We start from the raw sequence: 15,155 nt of genomic DNA on the forward strand, positions 1-15,155 counted from the left end.
GCCGGACACTCAAAAAGATCACAAACGAAACCTCTCACAATCTCTTTCACTCAACCTCTCTCTATTAAAATCTCTCCCAAATCTCTCCCGAATCTCTCCCAAATCTCTCTCAAAAGTTCCTTTAAATTTTTGTAATCATTCGGGCCATCCCGACCCTTAACTGGGTCAAAAACCACTTGAAACGGGGTAAAAACGGGTAAAATAGGCTTAAGGACCCAAAACTGAAGCTTCAGGACCGAAGTCCCTGTCATAAAGGAAGACGACACACATTTGTCTGTCGTAACCTTACGACGCGCGTGTTGATGACACGCAATGAGTATCAAGGAAGCCCCTGTCATAAAAGAAGACGACATGCATTTTTGCGTGTCATAATGTTTCCGGTTTTTCGACTACGACTTTGTTTTAGGCCCGTTTTTCATCATTTTAACGCGGTATTTTCACCAAAAACTTTATTTTTACAGTTAGAACTCTATATGTCAGTAATCCCCATGTTTTTAGGGCCATTCATACCAATAATTAGTAGGGGAGATGCTTGAGGTGGAAAGATGACTTTACTTTACTTTATGTCACATGCCACCACTCACACCTACTACATGGCCAACTCTTTCCCACTACATGACCAGCTCTTACCCACTACATGACCAACTCATACCCACTACATGACCAGCCCCACTCCTTGTCTAAGTATAAAAACCCATCCCCTCTCTTCATACTTCTTTCATTCTCTCATTTTCCTCCAAGGATCACACTCCAAATTCTCTCACCATTCTCTCTCAATTCCAAGACTTCCAAGGCTGATTATCAAGCTTTCTTCCACTCTTGGTAAGTATAATTCATTCTTCTTATGATTATTACACATCCTTCTACTCAAAATCATAAGAATCTTACACAAACATCGTCACCTTCATGTTAGGTTCTCGATTCGTCAAGGCATCTTCTAAGTGTTCTTGGGTTGAACACTTCTCTTCTCCAACATCCATCCTCTAATAACACATAAGGTGAGTTCATACCCCTACATTTACATGTTTTTCTTAAGTTTTAAGGGGGGAATACAAGTAAAATCATCAAGAACACAATTAAACTTTTTCTAACAGATTACATCAGAAAAGATGGACTTTAATCACGGACTGTTTTGGTCAACTTAAATATTTTAGTTTTCAAAACTGTTCCAGGTGCAAGTAGTTCAAACTCTTAGATTTAAAATGGCTACTTGCACATCTCCATATGATTTTTGTACAATTTATGGTGATTTTTACAAAACTGCCTATCATTTCAGAGGCAAACCCGGACCAGTCTATGATTATGAATATTTTCACCTCTGTTAGAGATCACTAAAAATCATGATAAAATTTACGACCAAACTAGACTCATATTCCAAACTCCCAAAATTTGCGGATTTGGATTTAGAGCTTTGATGATTTTTCTATAAATTTTCTAAGAACAGTAACAGAAACTGTATTCAACAAAAAGTTGCTGTTAATTTTATTTCACCTTGTAACATGTTGAGCAAGGTGTATATCTTTATGTGATTATATGTTATTGCAATATATGACATTTTATCTTAATATTTAGACACACATCAGTTTACAAATGGATTTGGACATATAAAATATAAAGAATAACAAGTGATTATAATCAAAGTACAACCGATACATTCAAACATTTAATAAACTATTTTGAATATAGTTTGCATACATTACAACGTACTACCCTTGGTTGATAAACTATAATAGGTATAGTTTATGATACATTACATAATACATACATTTAAAAAGGGTACATTTATACAAAGGATATTTTCATTAAGCAAGGTACGGCCATACGGTACCAAGTTTTCATAACACGTAATTCCGTTAATGACTTTATGAAACATTACATAACACATACATTTAAAAAGGGTACATTTATACAAAGGATATTTTCATTAAGCAAGGTACGGCCATACGGTACCAAGTTTTCATTACACTACACGTAAGTTCGTTAATGACTTTGTGAGACATTTACTTCAAATTACCATTAAGTCCTGTATTGTAACCAGAGTCTCCTTGAGGGAGAGCGTGATAGTTGTGTATAGATCTATATTGGGTTTGACAAACCCACACCTAAGCTGCATGCAACAGCTAGACCGGCAGGTCTGGGGTGACAAATGTCATAACATTTCCGACGCCTGAAGAACGTCGTTTCAGGCCAACTAGGTCATAGCATGGTTATAATAACTCACATAAAGTATTAATAAACATTGGAATTACGGGAACTTCATTAAAATTTAACGAGTTTATGTCGATTTAAACTTGCATTGTTTTACTATAAATATGACAAATTACTTGTACATTTCGGTCTTTGGGTTTTAAGACTACATTTACACATTAAGGAAAATATTGGATTTTCTAACACAAATACTACTTTCACAAACGAAAGGCTTTTAATAATACCAAACAAAAGCTTATGAACTCACCAACCTTTGTGTTGACACTTTTTCAAACAACTTGTATTCTCAGGAAATCATTAAACAGGTAATCAAGTGCTTTTGAGGATGGGACGCTAAGGCGTCTACTATTTCATATTTTGTCAACATATTGTAATTGATTCGTAAACATGTAATTCATACAATGATGTAACTTTTTCAATTATATATATGTTGGTTGTGTTTGCTTGAATTATTATTACAATTGTTGTTATGATACTATACATGAAGTCCTCCACCCCCGGATGTTTCCGCCATCCTTGGTTTGGGGGTGTGACAGATTTGTATCAGAGCACAGTTTATAGTGAATTAAGTATATCAAACCACATAAGATATACAAACTATAAACACAATTGGGACGAATAGAGTCTGATTTGTGCATTTTTCAAATAAATATACTTTTAGAAAATAAATGATTTTTTATTAAAAGTATAAATACATGCATACATGCTCATATAGTGTCATAACTAGAAGAACATAAAATAAAAGAAGAGGAGTTGTACATTATGGGTATGCCTTGGTATATGTAAATCAAGTCTGGGAAGGATATAGCCTGATCAACTATATCTGTCCGAGGAGTGACTTGCATATACTGGGGGATAGTCATAATGGGCAACAAATCTATCAACCTAACTACACCCTACAGAGAATACTTTAAGAATCGAATCTAAACAGCTAAAAATACTATAGGAGTATTTGGTGATACTATAACCAACTTATGTGAAAACTAAAGACCTCTATTAGTAGGCCTATGATAACTGAGTGCATACGCCAAGGTTATACATAATTAAAGATATTATAGACTCAGAATCTATGACTATTGTTCTACTTCCTGTTCCTTGTTTGGTTGTGGACTTAGAGTAGAGTCATTTATTCGAAAGTCTATTCTATCTCAAATTATGTATAACTGATATGCACTACGTGATTATAGACGTAAGTAATAAGGATCACCCCTATAAGTAATTATAGGATTAGGCGTCTATTAATTATCTCTTCTACCCCTATTCTCGCAGGAGCAACATGATGTGTAAATTTTAACGCCCGTACAAAACCTACTTCTACCCACTACCATAACTCCATCTCCAAGACGTTAACAGAAACACCAAGAATAGTTCACTAAAGTGCGAAAATATACATGTGTATATAAATGGTAAGGATATTTACTAAAAGGTTTATCAATGAAATAGGCATGCATTTTATTTCATTGAATCTCACTACTTGGTATTACAAACAATTTACAACTGGTAACTCTAAGATTCTTTAGGTGTACCTCGAAGTTATGTGTAATTAAGGAATGATTGACCTAGAAATGGTGAGTCCGCCTTAGGACCTGTTCCTTGTTTGGTTGTGGACTTAGGGTAGACTCATTAGGATCAACAGTCTAATAAAATTTTAATTACACATAACTGGGGGCATGTCAAGAGAATCTTAGGAGTGGATCAGACATGGAACAAATCACAAGATTATAATCAAGTTATTCCTACTAAATTCATAAGTCTATTTATATAGACCTCTGGTATAGAGTCGTCGGCGTAGTCGTGTCGGCAATCTAAAATATGGCTAAATACATAATACAAACTATAATACCCAAATTATACAAAATTTTCTGCATTAAAAATCAATAGACAAATACATAAAATGAAACTAAAAAAAAGAGTATCAAACTATCAAGAGAAAAACACATACAATGTAGATTAAAATCCACTAATGATAACAAAATGGCTAAAAGAAAAGGTAAGGACTAAGGATTGTTAAGTCCTCTCTTCTTATAAATAGCTTTGAAGCAAGCTTGCCTAAGCTTCTTTGTTCTTTCTGTCAATTCCATACCTGGCAATTTCTCCATCATCTTCTTGTGCCCTGCTAACGTCTCTACCTCCTCCTTTAATCCCAACTCCTAGTGTTTTTAGGTAGATGCAATATAGTTTTCGTGTGAGTTCATAAAATTTACAATGAGTTAAGTTTATGTAAATATAAATCAGAAATCGTAGTAAAACAATTGATTCGATGTGGCATATGCCTAGGGCCTATGTTTATGTTATAAAGAAACTAATAATTAAAATTTTAGAAAATACCAAAACTACTTTGGTTACCAAGTGCATGCATACATGCATGAGTAATGTATAGAAGGTTATTATCGTAGTTTACCTTGGCATTTTGAATGAGGGATTGAAGGCTCTTAAGTTTTCTATGAGGCCATCTGTTTATGTTTAGCTCTCTGCATCTTTTCTTCAACAATGTTAACCCTATCCCTAGTTCCTTTGCTGCCATGATTATCGGCATCTCAAAGTACTTCGCTATCTCTTCAAACTCCAATGGTCTCAATCTATTTGCCACCTTCCGGCCACCGTGATCAGTGGTGGCAGCACTAGAACTACCTGTAGCCTCACCACCGGATTTACAGTCTTCACTGAAACTAACCAATGGTAAATTACCATCCTCCCAACAATCCCATAAGCTTATGTCTTCAAGGGGATCAAGATCATGAAACTCATTTCTAGAAATGATGTTTTGATCTTTGTTAAGTATTGTGAAAACATTCTGATCGAGCACTTCATGCGATTTTTCCGACAACTCGAAATCCTGATGGTTGAGCAGGTCACCACTGCAAAAATCAAACCATGTTTTGATCAATATAAACAAAATCACTTTTCTGTGCGAAAGATGGTGTAATGAGTGACATTTATATATACCTGAACAGATCCTCATGATCAAAGTACTGAAACCGATCGAGGTCATCTATGGGGTTTTGATGATCTGCAGGCGGATCCATTTGTGAGGGAGAAGTTAAAGAGTCGCGGTAAGAATGTGCTGATTTATATAAGGGAAGTGGGAGAAGTAACGAATAACAAATAAAGAGGAAATGAATGGTCTTTGAGCCGTAACCTTCTTCTGTGATGATTTATATAAGGTAAGTGGGAGGAGTAATAAATAAAAAATAAAGCGGAAATGAATGGTCTTTGAGCCGTAACCTTCTTCTTCAATTCACACACATATACGTATATGTTGCTGCAAATTAAGACTTTTGTGCCTCATGCATTTAATGCATCACATGCCTACTGCATATTCTTGACTTTGAAGCTACGTACCAGTTTCGAATTTCCCCAGTAGCACACTTTTCATTAGAAAGTACTCCAAGTCTTCACACATGCAAATTATGACTTGAGTGTCGCTATAGGTAACTAATAAAACTTTATTTTTTTTAACCCCTTAAATATCAGTACAAGCATCTAACATCGACATTTAAATTCTAAATTTCTTTTTATTACTAAAACTAGCATCTATTCAAGTCTATAAACCATGAATCTTGGGAACACGGCAAAACCCAAATAAGTCTTATCATCTATGTAAAAACTCAGGGTTTTTACCAGTGAATCTATCAGTAGCGGAGCTTGAACAATTAACTTGGGGGAGGGGGGCCGAAAATATTATAAACTGAAATTAACAAAAAAAAAATCAAAAAAAATCAAAATCAAAATTTGAACAATAACCAATAACTCATTTAACAATAACCAAATCTATAAGTTCATAACTTGTAAATCAAATTGGAAAATCGCCAAATCACAAATGACAGCCAAATTAAAAAGAAACTCAGTAAGACAGTAGTAACGCATAAATAGGCAACGGATTGACTGAAAACAGCAGCAGCAGTGCAATACGCCAACACCAACAATCAACAATCTTACAATCAGAAAAGAAAGAACAGCTGAACAGGATATGGGTCTCGGGATTACATACCTGATTTCTGTGAAGTGTGAATAGGGATTTGGGCATTAGGCGATGGCGATTGGCGAGAGTGAGACCAGGCGACTGACTTAGCGAGACAGCGAGAAACGAACAGCAGGCGAGATAGGCAGCGAATTGGGCAAATAGGGATGAATCGATTTTGATTTCTTGATATCGGGCTTGGTAACACTTGCCTATAACCCAAGTGGGGTAACAAAGTGGATGTTCATTTGAGTTGGCCCAGTAGGCAATGTGGGCCTGAAGAGCCGAGGCATGTTATCTATCCACTATCGAGAGAGAAGAGTTTTTGCAGCTCTGTGAAGCCAGCCTGATGCATTGCCTCTTTCTCTAAGACCCAAGCCTAAGCTCAAGCCACATGAATCAACTCTCGACTTGGATCGGGCAAGAGTATTGGACCATTCTGATTAGGAATCGGGAGGGGCCAAAGCCCAAGTTTGAAGATAGCAGGCTTATAACAATTTTATTTTGAACTACAATTCCTACTCCTGGCCCCAATAATACTACACCCCTGGAATCTATGATGGCTAGTGTAAACGTTATGGTCATATATCATTAAGATTCTATGGACTTAGAATGTGTGATTCCGCCTCATTCCCTGTTCCTTGTTTGGTTGTGGGCTTAAGGCGGGGTCACCCATCCAAAATGCCCTTGCAATCTTAATGATATACGACTAGTTTACGCCAATCGACTATAAAAGAACTAGTAGGACTTATAATGCAAATTTCGTCAAAATTTGTTGAAACATTCGTAATGATGGAACTCGCTAACTACGTTATAAAATATTCATAGTGGTAATACCAAGGATAAAACAGGGAGTATAAAAGCACACATAGAATACTCTATCATCCCAAAACAATAAACTCCTTTTAAATTGACTCAGTTCAAGTTACAATAAGAAATTTCCAAGGTCGTCATGTGACATCAGGAGGGTTGTTCCTCACCATAATCAATTTCTTGTACTACGCAAAGTTTTCCACATCTTTTTCCAAACTCTTGAAGTCCCAATCAAAATGCAAATTTCGGGACGAAATTCCCTCTAATGGGGGGATGATGTGACAACCGTCAAATTTCGGTCAAGTCAAAGTCAAACAAAGTCAACAAGTCAAACCGGTCAACTCCATTAACCCTTGTATGTTAGGGTTTACATTATACAATTCGCTATTTCAATGAGAAAACATCATTTGAAAAATTCATGTGTTTGATTTTCCTTAGCCTTAACAGTGCTAAACAACGAACCAAAGCGATAAAACACTATTGCACAATCATCGGGATTGTGTAAGACACTAAATCATGGCTTAACGGGGTTTATGGACCTTTCGTTGCGAAGCCGGACACTCAAAAAGATCACAAACGAAACCTCTCACAATCTCTTTCACTCAACCTCTCTCTATTAAAATCTCTCCCAAATCTCTCTCAAAAGTTCCTTTAAATTTTTGTAATCATTCGGGCCATCCCGACCCTTAACTGGGTCAAAAACCACTTGAAACGGGGTAAAAACGGGTAAAATAGGCTTAAGGACCCAAAACTGAAGCTTCAGGACCGAAGTCCCTGTCATAAAGGAAGACGACACACATTTGTCTGTCGTAACCTTACGACGCGCGTGTTGATGACACGCAATGAGTATCAAGGAAGCCCCTGTCATAAAAGAAGACGACATGCATTTTTGCGTGTTATAATGTTTCCGGTTTTTCGACTACGACTTTGTTTTAGGCCCGTTTTTCATCATTTTAACGCGGTATTTTCACCAAAAACTTTATTTTTACAGTTAGAACTCTATATGTCAGTAATCCCCACGTTTTTAGGGCCATTCATACCAATAATTAGTAGGGGAGATGCTTGAGGTGGAAAGATGACTTTACTTTACTTTATGTCACATGCCACCACTCACACCTACTACATGGCCAACTCTTTCCCACTACATGACCAGCTCTTACCCACTACATGACCAACTCATACCCACTACATGACCAGCCCCACTCCTTGTCTAAGTATAAAAACCCATCCCCTCTCTTCATACTTCTTTCATTCTCTCATTTTCCTCCAAGGATCACACTCCAAATTCTCTCACCATTCTCTCTCAATTCCAAGACTTCCAAGGCTGATTATCAAGCTTTCTTCCACTCTTGGTAAGTATAATTCATTCTTCTTATGATTATTACACATCCTTCTACTCAAAATCATAAGAATCTTACACAAACATCGTCACCTTCATGTTAGGTTCTCGATTCGTCAAGGCATCTTCTAAGTGTTCTTGGGTTGAACACTTCTCTTCTCCAACATCCATCCTCTAATAACACATAAGGTGAGTTCATACCCCTACATTTACATGTTTTTCTTAAGTTTTAAGGGGGGAATACAAGTAAAATCATCAAGAACACAATTAAACTTTTTCTAACAGATTACATCAGAAAAGATGGACTTTAATCACGGACTGTTTTGGTTAACTTAAATATTTTAGTTTTCAAAACTGTTCCAGGTGCAAGTAGTTCAAACTCTTAGCTTTACAATGGCTACTTGCACATCTCCAGATGATTTTTGTACAATTTATGGTGATTTTTACAAAACTGCCTATCATTTCAGAGGCAAACCCGGACCAGTCTGTGATTATGAATATTTTCACCTCTGTTAGAGATCACTAAAAATCATGATAAAATTTACGACCAAACTAGACTCATATTCCAAACTCCCAAAATTTGCGGATTTGGATTTAGAGCTTTGATGATTTTTCTATAAATTTTCTAAAACAGTAACAGAAACTGTATTCAACAAAAAGTTGCTGTTAATTTCATTTCACCTTGTAACATGTTGAGCAAGGTGTATATCTTTATGTGATTATATGTTATTGCAATATATGACATTTTATCTTAATATTTAGACTCACATCAGTTTACAAATGGATTTGGACATATAAAATATAAAGAATAACAAGTGATTATAATCAAAGTACAACCGATACATTCAAACATTTAATAAACTATTTTGAATATAGTTTGCATACATTACAACGTACTACCCTTGGTTGATAAACTATAATAGGTATAGTTTATGATACATTACATAATACATACATTTAAAAAGGGTACATTTATACAAAGGATATTTTCATTAAGCAAGGTACGGCCATACGGTACCAAGTTTTCATAACACGTAATTCCGTTAATGACTTTATGAAACATTACATAACACATACATTTAAAAAGGGTACATTTATACAAAGGATATTTTCATTAAGCAAGGTACGACAATACGGTACCAAGTTTTCATTACACTACACGTAAATTCGTTAATGACTTTGTGAGACATTTACTTCAAATTACCATTAAGTCCTGTATTGTAACCAGAGTCTCCTTGAGGGAGAGCGTGATAGTTGTGTATAGATCTATATTGGGTTTGACAAACCCACACCTAAGCTGCATGCAACAGCTAGACCGGCAGGTCTGGGGTGACAAATGTCATAACATTTCCGACGCCTGAAGAACGTCGTTTCAGGCCAACTAGGTCATAGCATGGTTATAATAACTCACATAAAGTATTAATAAACATTGGAATTTACGGGAACTTCATTAAAATTTAACGAGTTTATGTCGATTTAAACTTGCATTGTTTTACTATAAATATGACAAATTACTTGTACATTTCGGTCTTTGGGTTTTAAGACTACATTTACACATTAAGGAAAATATTGGATTTTCTAACACAAATACTACTTTCACAAACGAAAGGCTTTTAATAATACCAAACAAAAGCTTATGAACTCACCAACCTTTGTGTTGACACTTTTTCAAACAACTTGTATTCTCAGGAAATCATTAAACAGGTAATCAAGTGCTTTTGAGGATGGGACGCTAAGGCGTCTACTATTTCATATTTTGTCAACATATTGTAATTGATTCGTAAACATGTAATTCATACAATGATGTAACTTTTTCAATTATATATATGTTGGTTGTGTTTGCTTGAATTACTATTACAATTGTTGTTATGATACTATACATGAAGTCCTCCACCCCGGATGTTTCCGCCATCCTTGGTTTGGGGGTGTGACAGCCTAGATCTCCCGTGATCTCTCGGTTCCTTAGCCAAAGCAACCGCACTTTCGCTGTCACAGAAAATTTCCATTGGCTCCTTTATAGCTGGTACAACTCCAAGGTCTCCGATGAAGTTCTTTAGCCATATCGCCTCCTTAGCTGCTTCACTTGCTGCTATGTACTCTGATTCACAAGTAGAATCGGCTACTGTCTCCTGCTTGGAACTTTTCCAAGTAATTGCCCATCCATTTAGGATAAAGACCCAGCCTGACTAAGAGCGAAAATTATCCCTATCAGTCTGGAAGCTAGCATCGCTATATCCTTCCACTCTCAAGTCATCACTGCCTCCGAGGGTAACGACCCAATCCTTAGTCCTCCGCAGAAACTTGAGAATGTTCTTTACCGTTGTCCAGTGTGCCTTGCCAGGGTTCCCTTGATATCTACTGACCATGCTCAAAGCAAAGGCCACATCAGGGCGAGTACAAGTCATAGCATACATGATCGAGCCCACAGCGGAAGCATATGGTATATGACTCATCTCAGCTATCTCAGCCTCTGTACTCGGACTCTGAGTCTTACTCAGCTTGACATTACTCTGGACGGGTAATTCCCCTTTCTTGGATTCTTGCATGCTGAACCTCTTCAGCACCTCATCCAAGTAAGTACTTTGACTAAGTCCAATTAGTCTCTTACTCCTATCTCTCAATATCCTTATCCCTAGGATATAGGCAGCCTCCCCAAGGTCCTTCATAGCGAAACACTTCCCAAGCCAGGACTTAACCTCCTGCAGGGTTGGGACGTCGTTTCCTATGAGAAGTATGTCATCCACATACAACACCAAGAAGCTAACTATGCTCCCACTAGCCCTGACATACACACAAGACTCATCCTCACTCCTAGAAAAGCCAAACTCTTTGACTTTCTCATCAAAGCAAAGATTCCATCTGTGAGATGCTTGTTTCAATCCATAAATGGATTTATCAAGCTTACACACTCTATTAGGGTATCTTGTATCGACAAAACCCTCTGGTTGAGCCATGTAAACATCCTCAGCCAACTTTCCATTAAGGAAAGCGGTTTTGACATCCATTTGCCATATTTCATAATCATGAAATGCAGCTATGGCTAACAATACTCTAATAGACTTAATCTTAGCTACTGGTGAGAAGGTCTCATCATAGTCAACTCCCGGAGTTTGAGTAAAGCCCTTCGCAACCAGTCGCGCTTTGTAAGTATGTACCTTCCCATCTATGTCGGTCTTCTTCTTGAAGATCCATTTGCACCCAACTGTCTTACGACCTGGTACATTGTCAACCAAGTTCCAAACTTGATTGTCATACATGGACTGAATCTCGTTGTCCATAGCCTCCTTCCATTTAGCAGACTCAGGGCCTGCCATGGCTTCCCTGTAATTATTAGGTTCATCCAAAGCTATTAATGTACTATCACTAATAAATGTATCACCTTCAGTGGTGATGTGATAACCATACTAAAAATCAGGTGTGTTCCTCACCCTAGTGGAACGTCTTGGAGGTACAGACTCATCTATCGGATCAACAGGAGTTTCCTCCTCAGGTTGGTCGATAGCATTTGAGGTTCCTTCACCACTTGACTCTTGAAGCTCTTCAAGGTCAATTTGCCTCCCACTATCCCTTTGGCTTATGAATTCTCTCTCACGAAAGACTCCTCTTCTTGCTACAAAGACCACATTATCACTGGGTCTGTAGAAGAGGTAACCAAAGGATCTCTGTGGGTAGCCGATGAAAATACACCTCTCACTTCGAGGTTCAAGCTTATCATGAGTCTCACGCCTCACGAAAACTTCACAACCCCAAATCTTGATGTGGTCCAAATTGGGAACTTTCCCAGTCCACATCTCGTGAGGTGTTTTGGCAACCTTTTTAGTAGGGACTAAATTAAGGATATGGGCGGTAGTCTCTAAGGCATACCCCCAGAAAGAGATTGGTAACGAAGCTCGACTCATCATGGAACAAACCATATCCAGCAAGGTTCGATTGCGCCTCTCAGCTACACCATTCAACTGTGGTGTTCTGGGAGGTGTCAATTGTGAGACAATCCCACATTCCTTAAGATAGTCAAGGAACACAATGCTAAGATACTCTCCTCCCCGATCGGATCGGAGCATCTTGATGTTCCTGCCGAATTGATTCTCCACTTCCTGCTTAAACTCTTTGAACTTTTCAAAGGTTTCTGACTTATGCTTGATTAAGTAAATACATCCATATCTACTGTAATCATCAGTAAAAGTCACATAATAGCGATTAGCATCCCTTGTAGCAGCTCTGAAGGGCCCACACACATCCGTGTGTACAAGGTCCAACAAACCTTCACCCCTATCACAAGTACCTGTGAAGGGTGACTTTGTCATTTTTCCAAGTAAACAAGACTCGCAACTATCATCTGACTTGAGGTCAAATGATTCCAACACTCCAGCCTTGTGGAGTTGGCCTATGCGCTTCTTGTTAACATGTCCAAGACGACAATGCCACAAGGATGCTTTATCCAAGCTATCTGAAGAATCAATATACAACACATTATTTCCTAGATTGTCTACAACATTCACGGCTTCATATACACCATCACAAGGTAATGCTTTAAAGTAAAATACATCATTGTAATAAACATTAATAGCACCATTTTTATTATGAAATGAAAATGAAAAACCTTGTTTGTACAAGCCATGAAAAGAAATAATATTTCTCACCATTTCGGGCGAGTAACAACACTTATTCAAATCTAACATTAACCCATTATTAAGCAATAAAGAATAAACTCCTATCTTGGTAATAGGTGATGCTTTCCTGTTGCCCATGACTAAGTTTATCTTCCCGTGCTCCACTTGCTCACTTCTTCTTAGTGCCTGCAAATCAGTACAAATGTGAATACCACAACCTGTATCAAGCACCCAAGAATTAGCATTAGATGAGTTATTAGACAATATTGTGTAAATACCTGCATGGGTGGGTTTAACCTTCCCATCCTTTACATCTTGCAGATATTTAGGGCAGCTTCGCTTGAAGTGTCCCTTATCCTGGCAATAGAAGCATTGTGCTTCCTTTGGGTTTGAAGAAGGAGTAATGGGACCTTTCTTTGTCCCACTTGAAGAGGAACCATCAAGAGTCTTACCCTTGGTACCCTTCGAAGGGCTTTTCCTCTTCTTACCCTTTCCCTGCCCAATAGCCAGAACAGGGGCTATTGAAGGAGTAGAAGTAGCAACCGCTTTACCCTTAAGGCCATTTTCAGCTGTCCTTAAGAGTCCTTGAAGTTTGCTAAGTGTGACTTCCTCCTTGTTCATATGATAAGTCATACGAAACTGATCATAACTTGGAGGTAAGGAATGGAGAATGATGTCAATCGCCATTTCCTCAGGAAAGTCAACATTTAGCTTCAGCAACCGGTCAACGAACCTTTGCATCTTCTGCAAGTGACCGGTGATGGGTTCACCATCCTTCATCTTTGCGGTTATCATGGAGGAGATGATTTCATACCTCTCCTGACGCGTGCTCTGATGGTACCTTTCCATCAGATCCAGGTGCATCTCATAGGGGTAGAAATCTTCATAGGATTTTTGAAGTTCAGGAGTCATGGTGGCCATCATGATGCATGCTACTTTAGTAGCATCCTTTTCATGTGCAACAAACTCCGCAAACTCTTCAGGAGTAGCAGTGGCTTCATTCACAACCTTAAGCTCCCTATCGAGGACACATTCTTTGTCCTCATAGCGGGTAATCATTCTGATGTTTCTGATCCACTCATTGAAATTGGATCCATCAAAGATGACCTTACCACACAAGTTCATAAGGGAAAAGGAGCCTGTTGGGTTTGAGCCAGAAACATTGTTGGAAGACATCTGAAAGGAAAGAAAGACAAGTTTCATTAGATTAGGAATCCTTAATAATTCACCCAAATGAAATATTAAGGCTAGGATCCAACAAACTATTTATAGTTGGAAGAGGGATGCCGTAATCCATACTATAAAATATTTGAAGGTAGGTAAATGACGATTTACCAATTTCCACCATAAGAACGAAATATTTTATTATTAGGTTTTATTGGTTTTGAAACTCCTAGATATTTTGAGATACATTGAACTTTTCAATGGCATGTTTGAATCTCGATTGTGCCCTCTCAAGTTTGTGACTGGGATGTCGAGGATCACAAACAAGGTGTGAATAACCATACAAATTGACTTCGTACCCTCAACAATATTACCTAATCGATGTGTCGGTTAACCACACACACTCCACCGATCTATAATAAAGTCAAGTTACCCTTTGCCACTCTTACTAGTCCATGTTAGTGTGCCGGTTAACCACACACGCTCAACTAACGACTTGGTAAGGTACAAAGTGTAATTTTATGGGCTAGCACCAATTTCACATTTTCCTAAAGTAACTAAGATTGGGAATTTATAATGTATAGTTACTATATAATTCATTATACTTTTAACGAGTATTTAAAGTCGTATCCTACCCGTTCGGCTAACGACCCTCCACCGATCAAGGAAGCGGTGGGTGAGAGTGGACACCCATTAAGTCACCATTTTATAGGCAACAACCTTATACCCCCCTTATAGACCGGCTTCGTGAATGAGGCCTACTAACGGTAAGAATGACATATTCTTATACATATCTATAAAATAAAATTATAATAATAGTATAATTGTTGATTTTTAAACTTTTTAAAAATCTAAGGTTTAATTTGGAATTAAAGTATTAAAGTGTAAGACTTTTCAAATTCCTAAACTTGAGGGCAAGATTTGAAACTATTCCAAGTCTCTTCAATTTGTAACTTATGAGTTTTAATGGTTCATAAAAATGAAGACTCTTCATTTTATGAAACCTCTTTAGTTCTTTAATCATAATTAAAAGAAGTGACTTTTGGTTATCCATAACTTG

Source organism: Lactuca virosa, chromosome 1, assembly GCF_052849685.1.
Source record: "Lactuca virosa cultivar CGN04683 chromosome 1, Lactuca_virosa_CGN04683_v6, whole genome shotgun sequence".
In the NCBI taxonomy this organism is placed as follows: Eukaryota; Viridiplantae; Streptophyta; class Magnoliopsida; order Asterales; family Asteraceae; genus Lactuca; species Lactuca virosa.